Source organism: Pinus tabuliformis, chromosome 1_2 (assembly GCF_031772625.1).
Source record: "Pinus tabuliformis cultivar Carrire ecotype Pingquan chromosome 1_2, CPIR1, whole genome shotgun sequence".
In the NCBI taxonomy this organism is placed as follows: Eukaryota; Viridiplantae; Streptophyta; class Pinopsida; order Pinales; family Pinaceae; genus Pinus; species Pinus tabuliformis.
The window spans coordinates 25,516,708-25,533,556 of NC_142298.1; the positions used below are offsets into that span (position 1 = coordinate 25,516,708).

The 16,849-nt window shown below is 35.2% G+C and overlaps 1 long non-coding RNA gene across 1 annotated transcript; it reads right to left on the reverse strand.

Annotated features, from left to right (window-relative positions):
• Positions 1-15,350: 15,350 nt before the first annotated feature.
• On the reverse strand, positions 15,351-16,430 carry LOC149204155 (uncharacterized). The gene is made up of 3 exons (XR_016251740.1): positions 15,859-16,430; positions 15,588-15,748; positions 15,351-15,446 (listed from the first exon to the last, which is right to left on the reverse strand). It is a non-coding gene; the product is annotated as an uncharacterized LOC149204155 (long non-coding RNA).
• Between the last annotated feature and the right edge of the window lie 419 nt (positions 16,431-16,849).

Below are 16,849 nucleotides of genomic sequence, written 5' to 3' on the forward strand. Positions count from 1 at the left end.
GGCATTATTAAGGACCAGGATGATGAACCTAGATCTAGGTTCGAAACGCTCTCTATGTGATTTCTCTAGAAAATATGAACATTATATCATGAATCACATAAGCATAAAATCAAATATGAGATTATTATTATTATTAAAATTTAGATTTAGATTTTAAAGGAGTTGCCTTTAGTGTGACATTTTGGACTTTTCTACAGAAAATTTTGAGGTGAAATTTTGATTTGTGTTATTTAAACTGGTTTTATATAAAAAAAAAACTCTAAGACACTTGGATTGTGCGTTGTGATTTCAATAAATTCCTGAGGGATTTTAGAGAAATTAGATCGGAAAAACCCACCATAAAAGCTTTCAAAAAGTCACTAAAGACAACTTTAAATAATAATAATAATAATAATTATTATTAATAAATATAAATTTAATTATTTCAATTTAATTGATATTATAACCATAAATATTATTATTATTATTATTTAGTTAAAATTAGGTTTATTATTATTATTTCAATTAAATTTAACTTTAATAAAATTTACATTTGAAATATATTTGTAACCAATTTCTTTTTATATTTATCATTATTATTTTCATCATTATTTATATAAATGTATTTACTATAATAATCATGATTATTTTCATTCATGATGATGATGATTAATGTCCACTAAGACCAATGTGGTCTATCGGACCTCAAGAAAAGAGAGCCTAATTGTCATTCTTCAAAATCTTGTTTATGTAATCAAAGAGCAGGGAAAGAAGTGTTCCAAGATCGCTATAGTTGGGTTGGCTTAATAAGTCAAGAAGATTGGAGGCGTGGATGATGATAGGTAATTAAAAGTGGATGTGGGCAAGAGCCGGGCAATCTAAAAGGAAGTGCTTTTCATCTTCCACCTTCTTAGTATCACAAATCTGAAAAATTCTATTGTCCCAAGGAGTCTTGGGAGTAGACCATAGCCCGGTCTCACTCCAAAGCTCATGAGATTTAGTTCTAATCCTAGCAATGCTCATTTTTGTGTTACTGCTAGTCACAATAGAGAGATAATTCTGGTTATCGGGGGTGGGGTTAATCACCTCCTTATAATACCTTGGTTTCCTTTTACCCTCCAACTCCTTAGCATCCCACATTATGTCCTTAAAACTAGAGGTAATAATATCTTTGATACTGCCCTTGCTTCCCATGATGATCTCCTCCTTAATCCCCCAAAGGTTGAGCTAGATGCCACCCATGCTTGAGGCACGGGTGCGGGTGTTGACTAAAGTTAGAAGCAATTTTTGGGAGCCTCTTGGATTCCATATTGTTAAGCTTCTTCTTATACATCATATACCTAAACATAGCCACACTTTCAATGGGGGACAACCCAACTTTGATCAAGAGGATACGATAGGAAGTATTAACCTTGACCTTGAGTTTATAGGTTATGAATTTCTTTTGGATCATCTCAATCTTTCTCCACGACTCCCTAGATATACTGCACCCCCAAACTTCACATCCATATAAGATACAAGGGTGACAAGAGTCTAAAAAAGGAACCTTTTTTTACTCCAAATGTAAAGACTGTCTGACTTACAATTGTTTTCAAGCTCATAATAAGCTTTCCAACCTCTGATAATTATTTTCTCGATGCTATAATTCCAGTTGAGCTGTTGAGGAAAGTTAATACCCAAATATTTATAAGAGGAAACCTACTCAAGACAATGGTTATCATAGACAAAACTACCATGGATGATCTTTTTGGATTTAATGATCATGACTTTAGTCTTGTCGGTATTAACTGTCATACCCATCTTGGAGTAGTAGACATGAAGAATCTTAAGCTGCTTGTCTAGGTCATCATGGCTCCTTGCAAGAAGAACAATATCATCGACATAAAGGAGAAGAGTAATGATAATACCAGCAAGCTCGGTGCCTTTGTAGCCCGTAGTTTCCAGACACTCCTCTAGTTTATTGATGTAAATACCAGAAAGGGTAGGGGAAAGGGGACAACCTCTCTTAACCCTGATATTACATTTAATATATTTAGACCACCCTTTATTGGTCTTAAGCTTGAAAATGACAATCTCGTAGAGGCAGATCGCAACAATCCTCAGTTCAGGAGGAACCATGTTCTCTTCAAGCCTCTTTGAGAGTTTATCTCAGGGGACAATGTTGAAAGCTTTTCTAAAGTTCAAAAAACAACAAAAGGGATCAGTTTTACTATTGCGACATTCCTCTACCATGATCCTAAGGGTTAAAAGGTGGTTGATGGTTGAGTGATGTCTCCTAAAACCAACTTGCCCTTTAGCTCTTTTACCCTAGTTCTGAAGCCAAAGGCTAAGTTTTTTTTCCAGAATGAGCCCATAAAGCCTAGCTAGGATGTGGCTAATCATAGTGGTCATGTAGTTAGAGGGAACACTTTTGTCCCCATTTTTGAAGATAGGCACAATAATGCTTTGCATCTAAAGCTTAAGGAAGCCATGCTTTACAACCAAATTGAGAAGCTTGTGAAGATGAGGAATGAGGATATATTTTCCCATTTTAAATATCTCAGCTTGGTAACCTTCAATATATTTATCTTTCCCATTAGCGAGCTTATTAATCCCAAAATCAATGTCTTCTAGAGAAAAAATAACATCCTTAATAGGAGTGTTTAAGATGGTGCCCATGTTGTCCAGAGAGTCATACAACTTCTTAATATAGTTATCCCAATTTTCTAGGGGGATAGAATGATTATCATTAGTTTTACGAACAATCACATTCTGCCAAAACTTTCTGGGTGCAACTTTAGAAAGGTGGAGAAGACACTCTTGTCTCTTATTAATGTATGGCCCCTTCTTCCTGTTAATCAAATATTTGTATATACTAATATTCTGTAGCTTAATGCTTTCATTAGGGGTGTCTCGGATTGCTTTCCTGACAATTTTACAGAATTTGTCATACTAAGGATTGGAAGTTCTATTATTCTTCTTGTACAAAGTCTTATTAAAGAATTTGTAATGGTGGTGGAAAGGGTGGTAGTAAAATGGAAATAGAATTGATCAATGTTGTTATTATAAGTCAGGGAGCCTAAATTCCTTTCTAAACCTCTTAAGAAAAGGTCGACATTACTTTTATCGAAGTGAATGTGACTTTTGCTTTCACTATTCTCCTGCATGTGGGTGGTACGCATAGAAAGATTAAGGCGTAAAGACAAAGGTTTGTGGTCAGAATCAGGCTCATACCTGTTAAGAAGCTCAAAGTTTGTAACATGGTTGAGGACATGGATGTCAGAGATCGCATAATCCATGACGTTGCTACCCAACCCATGGAAATAGGTCATCTGACCGGAGAGAGGCCATTTATTAATACCATTACAAATGATTAGGTCATGGGAACTACAAAGTTTGAGGAGCTCGGTGCTGAATAAGTTCTCGATTATGTCTTCAGATTTTCTCTTGAATCTATTAGCTAAGTGACCATCCTCATCAAGCCACAAGGGGTCGAGGTTAGAGTTGTTACTTAACATAATAGCTTGCTTAGTAACAGTCCGAGCATTAAAGTCCCCAAGAAAAAGGATATTTCCTTCATTCTTTAAGTTGTAGATGTCTTTTTGCAAGGTATTGAAAGGACAATTCTTATCCATGTTGTTTTTCTTATAGGATGTAGAGTTGATAGTGGCGAAATAACAGATTCCAGGAAGATCCTATTGGTTATAGAATCAAAGATCTTGATCCAAATGTATTGATTGAACGGGTTGGTTTTATGAAGTCGGATGTGAGAGGAAACAATGTTCTTAATATAGCAGGCTATACCACCAAAACCTCTCTTGGAGGATTTCTTATTCCAGGCAGACCAAAGAGTGAACCCATCAAGGTGAGGGACCCTAGATTCGTCATGCTCCCAAGTTTCAACTAAAAGAATAAGATCAATATCACTTGGGATCCAACTTAACATAGGACCTTTACACCATGGAAAACCACGACAGTTCCAGAAGAGGATCCAGAGTGATGTTATTCCCTATTTATCATTCGTGTTTGGGACTTTGTCTCTAATAATAGATTTTCTATTCCTAATGATTGCCCATTTCCCCTCTTTTCTTGCCTCCTTGACCTTTTGTACTTATTTCCTAAGTTCAACTTGGTCTTCTGGAATGAGGTCTTCATTTATAAAGATTCTCGTTCCTTTTAGGCTTGGGGATTTCCTAAGTATATCTAATTTATGGTTATTACAACTGACCTTAACACATATTAGTCTATGTTTATGCTCAAGTATCTTTCCTACATTAGCTTCGGTGAGATAAGTTGCTTTAATTTGAGATTTTGTCTTTAATTGTTCTTTAACTAATTCTAATGTGTCTTCATTGTTTTGTTCTTCTATACTAGCAATTATAAGGTGTAAGGCTATTTTGTGGTGCTCATGGTCGAGTACAATTAATTTATTAATTTCTTCTTTTATGGGTTTAATATCTAATTTATTCTCTGTATTATTTAGGGCTGAGTTATTATGTAGTTGTTCTTTTAGATTTTTAATTTCGTTTTTCAAAGTGTCATTTTCTTTAACCATCACTCGTTTTCTATGTTCGATTTCTTGAATTCTACCTTTCATTCCTTTGAGTTTAGTCTCGAGTGAGATTATTTTATTTTCTAATGATTTGTGGTTATTGTCAAGCATTGTAATTAATTCTAGTTTAAAATGAATTTCTCTTTCTTCTCTTCTTCTTTCTAAAGATTCAATGTACTCATAAAGACTCTCTAAGGTAACTTTACTTGGTCTCCCTTTACTAGAGGGGGCTTTAGAAAAATGAGGAGAGGTACTCATAGTGGAAATAAGCAAAAATTAACAAGAGGAGAATAGGTGGGAATGTATGCACCTGTCAGAGTTGTCTGTAGTTGAACTGATTCCTCTAGATGCTTGCTCTAATAACTACTATAAGTAGAAAATTGCTCAACTCCAAATCTTTAGCAAAAATAAATAGAATACAAGGATAACCTATTGTTGTTGCTGGGGAATAATAGTGCCTTTGGTAAGATCCGACGACAATTCTTCACAGGGTATAAGTGTGTCTCAGATCCGACGTCAAATTCTTTGCAGTGTTTGAGTTGGTCTTAGATCTGATGTTAGATTCTTCACTTCTGAATTTTCTACAGATACCAATACTATATTAACATTCCCTTTTGACAAATTTGAGGGTTTTGTAGTAGGGCCCAACGTTGTGGTATGAGTTCAAGCCACATAACCCACTAATTCCAACCACGAATCTTACCTTCGGAACCTCTCGCTTGCCCATAATTTGATTATAATGCCATCATGATTTTCTTATTGTCTCTGGGCCAAGGATACTAGGGCTTGATGCCTTCAGGAAATCTGAATGACACTTGGAATCTGTCTTAGGAGGGATCATTGGTTTGAGACGTAGATAAATCCCTTGAATCGCACCATTGTAAAGAGGGTTAAAGAAATTCACAACGAGCTCATCACATCATGATGATAAAAATTCACAATGTGATATTTTTTAAATTCTCAACTTCTAAAAATGTAAGAATTCCCAAAATAAAACAGTAAATCCTTCGAATTTCCAAAAAAATACAACAAATTTCCCAAATAAAAGTAAATCCTCTGAAGTTGAATTTTTTTTTACAACATAAATAGGAGAAAAAAAACATATAAAACAATAATTTAAAACATAAATTCAATTAATATTAATATTATTAATATTATTATTATTATTATTATTAAATTAATAATTCAAAAATAAGTTGGATATCAGAGGTTGGAGGTCGAACCTTTCAATTTCATATAACAACATAAACGTTCCTGACCTTCTGACTCTTGTCGTAACCAGGGTTGGGCTGCATCCCGCAACAAAATGAAACAACAATCATCTGCCCTGACCTCCTGATTCATGACTTCCCTCTCATACCAACCTCCCAACTTCCCTCTTTTCTCGACTTTCCAGCCTCCCTTTTAACTCGACTATGCTCTAGGTCGGGCTCCCACTATTTGCTGCAATATACATGATATCAAGAACATCCCAACTTATGACTAACCGACTGGACACCCCTTTTCGAGGTTGGAGGTTAGATCTTTGTATTTCATAAAGCACCAGGAATGTTCTCGACCTTCCGATTCTTGTCTTGACCAGGGGCCGCACCACACACCGCTACACAATGGAAGAACAATATCCCACCTTGATCTCCTAACTCCAAAATTCCCTTTTAGCTCGTCTGCAAAGCGCGTCATCCTCACACTATCTATTGGGGTGTACATTATATCAAGACCGTCCCAACCTTCGACCACCCGACTTGCAACCCCTTTCTAAGGTCGGGCATTGAGCTTCTTATTTCACAAAAAATACTTGCCATCTCCCCGACCTTTCGACTCCCAACTACAATGCCATGCAAGAACACACCTGAAAAATATGAACTTTGTTATTCTCCACAACCGACCTCCCTCATACCCTGACCACGCTAAAGGTCAACATCACGACTTCTGATTACCCAACTACCTTGTGCTTCGAATAACAATAAATCATATTTCGGTATGCGTGCTAACCATAATTATATTTCACGTTTCCCTACTTATTTGTTAAAAAAAACTATGAAATGGGAAGTAGCCATTAAAAAAAAAATCCCCAAATTCCACCATGCAATATTGCCACGATTTTCGGACGCAAGTGGTTGAAACATCTCATCACTTGAATTATTAATTAACACATCTCATGTGAATTTATTGTTGAACATCCCAAGGACCTTAAGAAAATATAACAACTTTCCTACTTTTCACTCCCTATTTTTCACTCTCTTCTTGGCACCGCACTTACAGTGCTTTTATGAAATTTGTCCTTGATTACAAACCATCAAGTTCAAATTCACTGTAACCCTTCTTATTTCTGGTAAACATACACTATCATACACAATTGCATTAGTTAATTTCATATATATGATACAAAGATGATGTTTTTTTATTCATCTGCAGGGCACAAGATGGGAAAGAAAGGTAAATCCATGATGTCAAAGTAGGCCATACAACACATCAAAGAATGCCTAAAGGGAGTATAAAATCTTGAACCGGAGCTCTGCAATGTCAACACAACTCTCATCTCTGACACCACCTTCAAAACACAAATGACAGGTATAATGAAGTGGGAAGAAATATATGATTTCTTTGAAAATAGAACCTGGTTAAATTTTGAAACTTCAAGTGAGGAGAAAAACAATTAGTTTGAAAAAATTAGAGGTACATAACTGCACAAAGTTGTTGCTAGAGCCAAAACTTTTCCTTATTACCACATGGTTTCATGGGCCATGCAGCATCTAGATTTTCCCTCCCACAATTTAATATACTGCAACAAAAATGTTAAAACCTCCTGGAATCTGGAAGTACTTTCAACAATTTACGAGCTTAGTCCTCTCGAAGTCTCCTTGAACACCCAGTTTCTCAATAACTTCAACAACACAGTGTTCAGGAAGTGTGAAGGGAATTATGACAAAATTGTGAAAAATTGATTACAAGAAGATAGAGAAGGCTTCAAACTTAAGGCATCAAAATAATATCTAATCACCATTTTCAAAAGACCCATTAGGTTCCTCGTGAAAATTTTGTCCCATCTATATGGAGAGAAAGACCCTGAGCATTGCAAATTGCAATGGATGGCTTTAATGCACAACCTACTCAATGATTCAAAGTGTTTCAATTGGTCCAAAATGATTTCTTAAAATATAGCAGATACCGTTATTTTTTCCATTATGTCTCGTTCAAGATATGATCACCTCTTTTGCATGTTAGCATACATTATCGATATTATAATTTCTTTTGTTCTATTTTCTTTGATGAAATGGAATTACCTAGCTGAGCAATAACTCCCTATTCATAATTACGCCCCAATTTTGTGGGAAAGTAACTTCAAATTTCACTTTTACGACATTTATAATTATGTGATGAGTCCTTTCCATCATATTTTGTTTGGAGAAAACCCTCCCAGGGTTAGTGAAGCCCTTAAAGAGGCCTTACAAGAAATAGGAGACTGGTTCATGGAAGAATTATTCACATATATTAGAGTCTATGGAAGTGAAGCTAGACCTCATCTCCTTCCTAGATATATTCTAGAGAGGATAGCTTTAAGAGAGGTAGCCATTCAAACTGCCTTGAATGGACAAGCTAAAAAATTGAGCAAAATTTAGAAGAAAATTTGGCCAAAGTTCCCAATTCACTTTGTAAAATTTTGCCTCAAGGACTGAGGACATGCATTTAAGGAAGCTAAAGAAGTCAACCATGTTAGGTTTTATTCATTTCCCCTTCATCAGTATTACCCTCCCAGAATCATCAATGACCATTATAGCGTTGTTAGTGTGGTGAAGTAAAATTCTAAGTGCAGACACAAACAATTCCTCTAGCTCGATAGCGGGTCTAGCCATAAACAATACATTCTATGGAAGATTTACTTAGGTTAAAACCAATTAATAGGGCCTACCTCTTAGTATGCTTATCCCGTTTGGTGATGACCTTGATTGCTTGTTCTAGCTATCTCCCATTTCCTTCTTCGAACACCTGAAACAAGTAAACATTAGCGAACAACAAACGTGATAATAGAAAAATTGTAATTCAACCTACTTAACAAGTCAAGAAGCATAAATCCATAAAAATTTGAGATGACACATTATGTAGAAAATCAATGTATAGTTTCATATATATTAAATCAAGAAGAGATTACAACTGTTGTCTTGATGTTGTTGTTCTCCTCCGACAAATCCACATTCCCAAACACTTCTATTAGCGTTCCATGATGGCCTCAACAATGATAGTTTTAAGGCTCTTCCCTTTAGTCTTCACACTAAACCAAATTCACTCTTCTTGCTCAGACACAACTAGAGATCTACAACTGTGACTTGTTGCTTACTCCAAACTTAATTAGAACTAGCACACCAACATTAACACTATCTTGTGCTTGATAAAAAGGGAGGTTTATATAGCATGAATGGATGGGAGATGGTTCCTCTTCTAATGGGAGAAGGTCTTATCTCTTGAGGTAGTTCCATCCTAATAGGGGAAAAGAGCCCAAACTGACATCCTCGACTCCATCCGGCCCAACCATTTATCAGACTTCCGTTACGAAGCTTCTAGAGCTGGAAGCTTTGGCTCCTTATTTAAAAACTTTCTAAAAGAGGATCGGTGTGATTGGAACAAGGCTCAGTAGCTCCGGTCGGTGCTAGGGATAGTTATAATCCCTGCATATCGGCATGAGGAGAACAAGGGTCATTAGCGTCGGTCTTGCAGGTAAGATCCAAGTCCCTAAGCTCCATTTCCATACTGTTTATTCCTATTTTTATCCATTTTTGGGGTTTATGAGGGAGGTTTTGGCAAAAAAAATTGCCCTTGGTCGATGCAATTTCCGAGCACAGAATCGCTCTGGCCGAGGGTTGTTAAAACTCCCAACCGCGCCGTCAGTGCAACTGTTTTTAAAACAAGCATGCTGATGCCATGAACAAAGAAAAATCCATTTTCCTCTCAAATCCATCGTTTGAATTCAAATTTTACTTGCCAAAAATGATTATTGACTTGAATACATGGTTTTTGAAGGAAAGAATCGTCGAAAATGGTAGGTTGGAAAGAACGTGAGCACGAAGATGCGAACACTCAAGAAATGAATGATCCAAGTTTCTTGGACACCTTGAGGAACTATGGGCTCCTCATGTTCTTCCTCACACAAGGGATGCGGGTTCAACCTGAGCTGCTTCGATACCTGATTAGTCTCTAGGAAATAAATCAAGAAATATTTATCATTGGTGACCAGGAGCTGGAGTTAGAAACTTTAGACATCTATTTCATGACAGGACTGTCCCGGAGAGGGGAACCAGTCAACCTATATGGGTCACGACCGATTGGGGATAATGCGGAAAATTCTTGAAAAGCAGTAATATTTGTAAAAATGTTTTATTAAAAGATAGATTACAGAGGATGATGATTACAAATGGGGTTCCTGGCTAATATACCGCCATAGACACCCTTGGGGAAAGGGAATGATCTTATGATCGTGCCCTTTCGTCTAATTTAACTGAAAATTAAATAATAAACCTAATCTAACTAATTTTTACATAACATTGCCTTCCTCTTGAAAGAATGCTTTGTCCTCAAATCATACGTAACGATGGATGTTGTTGACAAAATGCTTCATTCTCCCAAGAAGCTTCTTCTTTGAGTAAGTCGTTCCACTTGATCAGATATTCCTTGATAGTACGATATCGAAGCTTTCTTTCTCTAGTAGACAAAATACCTTTTGGTTCTACAATGACTCTTCCCTCATCATCTAGGGATGGAAGTGTTGTTTGCACTGTTTGATTGTTACCTAATGCCCTTTTAAGGCAAGATTGGTGGAAGACATTGTGAACACGACTTGTCTCTGGAAGGCTTAAAGATATGATAAGGTCCATAAAACTTTGGTGCCAATTTGTTTTTTCCTTTCTGTTTTAAGGATAATTGTTTGTATGGTTGGAGCTTAACAAATACCCATTCTCCCACTTCAAACTCTCTTTCAGTTCTGTTACGGTCTGCTTGTTGCTTCATACGATTCCTTGCATTATTCAGGTTTTCTTTTAATATTTGGACATTTTTTTGGGTTTCTTCTAGTTGATCTTTAACAGCAGGTAGATTTGTCTAGACAATAGCTAGATCTTTCCATTTCGGGGGTTCATACCAATATAGAGCTTGAAATGGCGTCATTTTGCTGATGTATGATAAGTGGAATTATACCACCACTCAGCAAGATGTAACCATTGAACCCACTTATTTTGTTTTTTGTAGCGTAGCAACGTAGGTAGGCCTCCAAACATTTATTGACAACCTCTGTTTGGCCATCTGTTTGAGGGTGATAAGCGGAACTCATATTTAGGTAGGTTCCTATATGGCTGAACAATTCCTTCCAGAATTTACCTTTGAACTTGGCATCTCTATCACTCACAATGAATTTCAGAAAACCGTGTAACTTATATATATTTTTGCAAAATATTTCAACGATTTCTTTTGCTAAGTATGACTTCTTTATTGGCATAAAGTGAGCATATTTGGTGAGTCTGTCAACTACTACGAAAATATTGTCCTTGCCTTCAGATACTGGTAATCCTTCGATAAAGTCCATCGAGATTTCTTCCCATTTCTAATTTGGAATGTTTAAAGGGTGAAGTAATCCTGGTATCGTAATATTTTCACTTTTATTCCTTTGACATGTGTCACATTCTGCTACATATTTCTGAATATCACGATTCATTCCCTTCCAAAAGAAGGATTGATGTGCATTGTAGTAAGTCTTAAAGAATCCTACATGTCCAGCTGATGGTGAGTCATGTAATTCCTTGAGTATCTTAAACTTAAATTTGGAATTTGTATTTAGATAGATTCTTCCCTTATACCATAGGATATCATTCTTCCACTCAAATTTTGAGTTGTTGGGAAGGCTATTGATTATTACCGTTATTTATGGTTCCTTGGCATACTCACTTCGAATTTCGTTAAGCCACTCAGGGACAACAACCGAAATTGCAAGTAGTGTTAGTTCTTCATATTTCCTGGATAAGGCATCTGCTACTACATTGTCTTTACCTCTTTTATGTAGTATTTCCAAGTCAAAAGTGGCAATTTTTTCAATCCATTTTGTTGTTCTTCGGAAAGTGTTTTTTGTTGAAGGAGATGCTGGAGACTGTTATGGTCTGTTCAAATAGAAAACTTACTTCCCAAAAGATATTTCCTCCGCTTAGTTAGTGCGTGCATGATAGCGAGCATTTCTTTGTTGTATGTGGATTTGAGGCGTTCTCTTTTGTTGAGCTTCATACTTTCAAAAGCTATTGGATGTCCTTGTTGAATTAATATTGCACCTATACCAAATCTGGAAGCATCACACTCAATGATAAATGGTTTAGAAAAATCTGGTGTTGCTAATACGAGAGCATTAGACATAATTTCCTTTAATTTTTCAAAACACCTTCCTGCTTCCTCATCCCATAGAAATGAATTCTTCTTTAAAAGATTTGTTAGAGGTGCAATTATATGTGCATAGTTTTTAATAAATCTTCAGTAATATCCAGTCAAACCTAAGAACCCTCTTAGCTTGGATATATTAGCAAGTTTGGTCCATTCTTTTATAGCTTTGATTTTGTTAGGGTCCACCTTTATGCCTTCGTGGGATATAATGTGTCCAAGGTATTCTACTTCTTCCTTTCCAAAGGTGCATTTGGATTTTTTTGCGTAAAATTGGTGTTCTTTAAGTAGTGTAAGAACTTTGTCCAAATGTTGCAAGTGCTCCGTCAAAGTTTTACTGTAAATTATAATATCGTCAAAAAATACTAATACAAACTTTCTAAGATGTGGGCGAAATAATTCGTTCATAGTTGCTTGGAATCAGAGCAGTTCGGTCCTCTAGGTTGTTTCACCTATGCACAAAGCTCGTTCTCGGATCCAAGTCTTTGACTATCGAAATTCGTCAACCTTGTTGCCGTAATAATTGAAGCATTTTGCTCAATATTTGGGAGTTTCTCCTTTTCTCCGTTTTTCTAGGCCTTTGGTCATATAAAAAAAATTAACCACAAAAGAAAAATATATATATAAGTAAATAAATTAAAAAAAGAAGAAGAAAAAAGTAAAAGAAAAAACAAAACGGATACAAAATCCCATACCAAGTATATTTAAAACTTTTTATGTGAAGAAGCCCGTGGTTTCGAAAAAAACCCATGGTAATTGCCCATGGTATTTTAAAAAGTTAAAAGAAAAACAAAAAACAAAAGGAATACGTTTTACTTTTTACGTGGAGAACATTTTAACGGAGGTTTTAAAAACAACCCATGGTAATAGCCCATGGTATTTTAAAAGTTAAAAAAAAACAAGGATACAAAAGCTCTTACGTGAAAGGTAAATATTACTTTTTACAAGAGGTTTTAAAAACAACCCATGGTAATAGCCCATGGTATTTTAAAAGTAAAAGATATTTTGATAACATTGGAGAAAAAGGGTGTGATCTAAATAATTTTAATTGTTCAAATCTAAAGATTGTGACCATACCAAGAGTCACGTGCCATCCAAATTTTTTGAGAAAAAAAAGTATATTATTATAATTATAAAAAAGGATACTATATAAGCCTTATATACTTACATATAAAAGGAAAAGTGGGTCTCAAAAAAAGTATATATAAATTTTAAATATAACTATAATTTTATAATATATATAAATTAAAATTATATAATTTATAATTAAATATATATATATATATATATATATATATATATATATATATATATATATATATATATATATATTTATTTATTATTAGATTAGCAATTGTCCCAAAAGGTACAAAGAGAGGCCGATAGGATTATTAAATTAGAATTGTTGAATTTCTATAGAAGAGATGTTGGTTCAAGCCTACAAGGAGCAATGAGCAAAGAGATTTGATGTTTGGAGTTCTATGCTTTTTGGACACCATATTTCTTTAAATACAACTTAATTTTAGAAAAGTTCAAGCCTAATGCAGTTCTGCCATGCAGACATACACTTAAATCGCTACTGGGCTTATGATATTGACAAATTCAAAGTAAACTGGTATACAAGAGAATGTACCAAGCTAAACCACAAGTTACACATCTTCAGACTTGAAAAAGTACATAACAATGGTTTGGCAAATCAATAGCGATATCATAATTGCTTTTCTTTCCACATACATACAATTGCTCCAAAAGCAAGGACAAGAAAATTTTCAGCTCTAGTGAGCACCAGTGGGTCACTAAAACGAGTGACCACTAATGGATTTCACATTTATACAAGGAATTGGCAAGGGATTTTACATGGACTACACTCAACTTCAAACACAGCTTCAACCAATATGCAGAGTGATTGAAATTCAACACAGCTAAGTAGTGACAATGGCTCACAGTTAATCATACACCAAGTATAAAATATTGAAGCTTTTACAGAAGCAAGGAGTAAGAAAAATTATGAAGCTCAGAGAAGTAGATTTAAATCAATCAAAGCTTGTTGAACGGCTATAACGTCCATAGAAATAATCTTCCAAGGTTCTCCTCTCATGTGCAAGATCTACACTTTGATTTGAACTACTGTTTGATACCAAATCATCATCAAATCCAAGCATTGCAAGTGATAGATGAGTTTGGATGTCACAACTCCCAGAGTTTGGTCTAGATTCATCCTCAATCAATTCATCTAATTCCATGGAGATTGTCAATTGCCTCTTGGTCCAATAAGGTAGGTCATCTCCTTCTCCTCGTAGTAATTTCAAAATCTGCAATAATAAGTTACAAACAAACAACGAGGAAGAATAAGTTCACGTTCTTACATTAACATTTATCCATTGTTTGAAATTTGACAAAGCCAGTTTAATGCAAAGGTAAGCCACTTTATTTGGGGAAACCAAAGCTTTCAATTCAGATCTTGCAATCCAGATTTCAGCTAGGATAGTGATTCTCAGGAAAGATATATACTCTCTTGATATTGGAGTATGCTGGCTCTTCTTGCCTATTCAGGGAGGGGTAATTTGCATACTGAAGCTTTGGTTTGATATATGATGTAATCTCTTTTGCTAATATTAAAAGAATGTTATATTTCATTAATGGAGAAAGAGGTTATTGGCAATTGAGGCTTTGAATATTTTGCCATAATCCACCATCAGCATTCAGGGCTAACCTGTTTAAGGGTGATGATTTTACAAATTGAACTACTGAATAAATGTTTAGATTACAACCCTAAACACTAGATCTAAACACCCTTAACTCTATGTCAGAATGATATCAACTCGATATTTCATGTGCCATTCTTCGTTATGGGCAAAAACAATTCTAGCACTAACTCCTCACAGGAAAGGAAATGTCTTCAAGCAACTAAATTTGACATAAGATCAGAAACTGAAACATATATATGCAACTAAAGAGAATAAGAGTAATTACTCTGTTCATTCGAGGTCAAAACTGAGCTGCCTGTCTCAGACAACATGCTGCACCAATGACCATTCTCTTCATCTTGCTCATGTCATAAGCATCTTCCAAAAGTGGATGTTCAAGTTCTTTACAGAGCCAGCTGCCAGTAATGGCCTTGCCTAAATTTTGAAATTTACAAGAGATTAAGATTATGAACCAAGACAAAGGAACCAAAAGAATCCAAAATTATCAAATAGAAAACAAGCAAGGACACTAGAGCCCTACCCACATAACCAGGATTTCTTGGCCTTTGGGATTCTTGTCATTGATTGGTTTTCTTCCAATTATTAGCTCTAGAAGAACTACTCCAAACCTTGCCATACATGAAATATTCTGGAGCCAGATACCTGAAATATGATAGCAGCTAGTTTTATGAAGTCTTGATTATAAATGACATTTATTTTCCTAAGGAAAGAGCTGGTGTAAAGAAAGAAATGGATATTTACCAAAATGTACCTACAACATCACTACATGTGATATATGCAGATGTTGTTGAAGCCCATTTGGCCAGCCCAAAATCTGACAACTATTCATAGAATATCTTTAGTTAACGATCTGATTTGCTAGTTAATGATCAAGCAAATCTTATTATAACATCTCCAACCAAAAAATACAAACAATTCAACAGAAGCTTGAGAACTTGTTTCTCTCACAAAGATCAAGATACCTGAGGTTCAAAGTCTTCAGAAAGCAAAATATTAGATGATTTCACATCTCTATGGATGATAGGATGAGAACAACCTTCATGCAGATAAGTCAAAGCTTCAGCAATTCCAATGGCCACTTTCAGCCTATCTTTCCAATGAGCCTGTGGCTTGTCCTTTCCTCCTGTAACCCAACTTTTTCTGAGAACTGGGAACAACACTTAACACTAAAAAATAATAAAAATCTCCAAGGACGTAACATGATAAATGCATGGAAATTGGCATACTCCATACCATAAAGAGTTTCTTCCAGACTTCCTCTCAGTAACAAGTTGTAGACCAAAAAGTACTCCTTCTCTTCAACACCAATTAATGAAACAATTTCTTCGTTATGGGCAAAAACAATTCTAGCACTAAATCCACCACAAGTTTAATGGAGCTTTTATCTTTATGTCCATTTAAGAATGCCTCTCTAATATAAGTGAAGGCTTCTTAGTGCCAAACAAGCTTCATTATCAGTTATTTACAGAAAACTTTGTGTCATGTACTCTGATATAATATTGTATTCTCTTAAAGAGTAGCCCCTTTTTTGTCCCAAAAGAAAATTAAAAGACATTTATTTAATCCATGGCACTTATACTGGAAGTTAAAAGCTTAAAATGTATTTCCCGGATCCTTGAACACTCTATAGCATTGTTTCAAATATCATTTCAGGGGATATATCGCAGAAGGTCCAGAAAGTAACTTAGCAGAAATATGGAGGAACATATCATAAAAAATCAACAAGAATAAACTTAGACATGAAGAATTCTGAAACCATCAAACAAATTGGCAACCTGAAAAACTCAGGAGAAATTGGAGATATTTGCAATACTTCTCAACAGAAAAATTACACTGATCTTCAAAATTCAAGACTATGATATCCCATTACAGAGATGTTAGATCTTTAAAAATATTTTCAATATTTGCATTTCACAGGAACAAAACACGACAAGAAAAGACAATAAAAAGGTTACTTGAAAGCTTCACTCACAAAACAGTAAATTGATACAGAAAATAAATACTGGGGGGGGCGTGGGGGAGGGCTTGGGAGAAATCAACATATAGTATTTTACATACAAATTTCGTTAAATGATTTCTGCAACTTCATTATGTTGGAATTGGTGAATATCACTATACATGCTCATCACATCAATAAAAACTGATCAAATAGACGGCACAACATTGACATAAAATCTGGCATAAGTAATGTCCCTATGTATCATATGATATATGTTGTGTTTGT